A 3,685-nucleotide genomic window follows, 5' to 3' on the forward strand; every position below is an offset into this window, starting at 1 on the left:
CATATTCCTGGCGTTCAAACGCCAGGATGTTGCTTGTTTCTGGCGTTCAATGCCAGATCCATGCTCTGTTCTGGTGTTGAACGCCAGCCAGATGCTCCTTACTGGCGTTTAAACGCCAGTAAGTCCTTCCTCCAGGGTGTGATTTTTCTTCTGCTATTTTTGATTCTGTTTTTAATTTTTGTATTTTTTTCGTGACTCCACATGATCATGAACCTAATCAAACATAAAATAAAAGTAAATAAAAAAATAAAATTAGATAAATAAAAATTGGGTTGCCTCCCAACAAGCGCTTCTTTAATGTCACTAGCTTGACAATGGCTCTCATGGAGCCTCACAGATGTTTAGAGCATGATGAGGGCCTTCCAACACCAAACTTAGAGTTTGAATGTGAGGGCTTCTCAACACCAAACTTAGAGTTTGGTTGTGGCCTCCCAACACCAAACTTAGAGTTTGATTGCGGGGGCTTTGTTTGACTCTGTATTGAGAGAAGCTTACTGTGCCTCTTTTCCATGTTTATAGAAGAACACCCTTGGGTCTTAAACACAAGATAGTCCCCATTCAATTGAAGGACTAGCTCTCCTCTGTCAAGATCAATCACAGCTCCTGTTGTGGCTAGGAAAGGTCTTCCAAGGATGATGCATTCATCCTCCTCCTTCCTAGTGTCTAAGATTATGAAATCAGCAGGGATGTAAAGGCCTTTAACCTTCACTAACACGTCCTCTACCAATCCATAAGCTTGTCTTACTGACTTGTCTGCCATTTGTAATGAGAATATGGCAGGCTGTACCTCAATGATCCCGAGTTTCTCCATTACAGAGAGTGGCATAAGATTTATGCTTGACCCCAGGTCACATAGAGCCTTATTAAAGGTCATGGTGCCTATGGTACAGGGTATTAAGAATTTGCTAGGATCTTGTCTCTTTTGAGGTAATGTTTGCTGAACCCATGTATCTAGTTCACTAATGAGCAAGGGAGGTTTACCTTCCCAAGTCTCATTACCAAACAACTTGGCATTCAGCTTCATGATAGCTCCTAAATATTGAGCAACTTTCTCTCCAGTTACATCTTCATCCTCTTCAGAGGAAGAATAGTCTTCAGAGCTCATGAATGGCAGAAGGAGGTTTAATGGAATTTCTATGGTCTCTATATGAGCCTCAGATTCCTTTAGGTCCTCAATAGGGGACTCCTTCTTGCTCTGAGGACGTTCCAGGAGGTCTTCCTCACTAGGATTTTCGTCCTTTCTTCCCTATCTGCATTCGGCCATATTGACTATATCAATGGCCTTGCACTCTCTCTTTGGATTCTCTTCTGTATTGCTTGGGAGTGTACTAGGAGGAGTTTCAGTTACTTTCTTACTTAGCTGGCCCACTTGTGCCTCCAAATTTCTGATGGAGGACCTTGTTTCACTCATGAAACTTAAAGTGTCCTTAGACAGATCAGAGACTATATTTGCTAAATTAGAGGAGCTCTGCTTAGAATTCTCTATCTGTTGCTGAGAAGATGATGGAAAAGGCTTGCTATTGCTAAACCTGTTTCTTCCACCGTTATTAAAGCCTTATTGAGGCTTTTGTTGATCCTTCTATGAGAAATTTGGATGATTTCTCCGTGATGAATTATAGGTGTTTCCATAAGGTTCACCCATGAAATTTACCTCTGCCGTTGCAGGGTTCTCAGGATCATAAGCTTCTTCTTCAGAAGATGCCTCTTTAGTACTGTTGGATGCATTTTGCCATCCATTCAGACTTTGAGAAATCATGTTGACTTGCTGAGTCAACACTTTGTTCTGAGCCAATATGGCATTCAGAGCATCAATTTCAAGAACTCCCTTCCTCTGAGGTGTCCCATTATTCACGGAATTCCTCTCAGAAGTGTAGATGAATTGGTTATTTGCAACCATGTCAATAAGTTCTTGAGCTTCTGCAGGCATTTTCTTTAGGTGAATGGATCCACCTGTAGAGTGGTCCAATGACATCTTGGAAAACTCAGATAGACCATAATAGAATATATCTAATATGGTCCACTCTGAAAACATGTCAGAAGGACACATTTTGGTCATCTGCTTGTATCTTTCTCAAACTTCATAGAGGGATTCACCATTTTTTTGCTTGAAGGTATGAATATCCACTCTAAGCTTGCTCAACTTTTGAGGAGGAAAGAATTTATCCAAGAAGGCTGTGACCAGCTTATCCCAGGAGTCCAGGCTATCTTTAGGTTGTGAGTCCAACCATGTTCTAGCTCTGTCTCTTACAGCAAAAGGGAAAAGCATGAGCCTGTATACTTTAGGGTCTACTCCATTCGTCTTAACAGTCTCACAAATCTGCAAGAACTCAGTTAAAAACTGGTAAGGATCTTCAGATGGAAGTCCATGAAACTTGAAGTTCTGTTGCATTAGAGCAACTAATTGAGGTTTCAGCTCAAAATTGTTTGCTCCAATGGCAGGAATTGAGATGCTTCTTCCATCAAACTTGGACGTGGGTTTAGTAAAATCACCAAGCATCCTCCTTGCATTATTGTTGTTGGGTTTGGCTGCCATCTCCTTCTCTTGTTCGAAAATTTCATAAAGGTTACCTCTGGATTGTTGTAATTTAGCTTCTCTTAGTTTCCTCTTTAGAGTCCTTTCAGGTTCAGGATCAGCTTCAACAAGAGTGTTTTTTCCTTGTTCATGCTCATATGAAAGAGAAGAAAACAAGAAAAGAAGAGGAATCCTCTATGTCATAGTAAAGAGGATCCTTATTATTAGTAAAAGAAGAAAAGAATAAAGAAAGGAGAATCCAAACACAAGGGTAAGGATAGAGGCAGTGATTGGAGATGAAGAGAGGTGAAGAGAAGTGTTAGTAAATGAATAAATAAATAGAAGAAGATGAGAGAAAGAATTCGAAAATTAATTTTGAAAAGGAGTTAATGATTTTCAAAAATTAAAGATGAGATAGAATTAAAATTAAAATTTAAAACAATTAGTTAATTAAAAATAATTTTTGAAAAAGAGGGAGGTATTTTGGAAAATTAGAGAGTAAAAAGTTGTTAGGTGGTTTTGAAAAAGATAAGAAACAAACAATAAGTCAAATAGTTAGTTGAAAAAGATTTGAAAATCAAATTTGAAAAGATAAGAAGATAAGAAGTTAGAAAAGATATTTTAAAACCAAATTTTTGAAAAAGATAAAATTTTGAAAAAGATATGATATAAAAGATAAGATAAGATAGATTTAATTTTTAAAGTTAAAATTAACTACTTTACTAACAAGAAACTGAAAGATATGATTTTAGAATTTAAAGATTGAACCTTTCTTAACAAGAAAGTAACAAACTTCAAATTTTTGAATCAGTCATATTAATTGTTAGCATAATTTTCGAAAAAAAGATAAAATTAAGAAAAAGATTTTTGAAAAATATTTTTGAATTTTCGAAAATCATAAGATAAAAATTAAAAAGATTTGATTTTTGAAAAAGTTTTGAAAGGATAGGATTTTTAAAATTGAAAATTTGATTTGACTTGTAAGAAACAACTAATTTTAAAATTTTTTGACTAAGTCAACTCAAATTTTCGAAAATTATGAGAAAATTAAGGAAAATATATTTATTTTTGAATTTTTATTTATGAGAGAGAAAAACATAAAAATGACTCACAACATGAAAATTATGAATCAAAACACAAGATGCACGCAAGAACACTATGAATGTCAAGATG

Source organism: Arachis duranensis, chromosome 5 (assembly GCF_000817695.3).
Source record: "Arachis duranensis cultivar V14167 chromosome 5, aradu.V14167.gnm2.J7QH, whole genome shotgun sequence".
Classification (NCBI taxonomy): Eukaryota; Viridiplantae; Streptophyta; class Magnoliopsida; order Fabales; family Fabaceae; genus Arachis; species Arachis duranensis.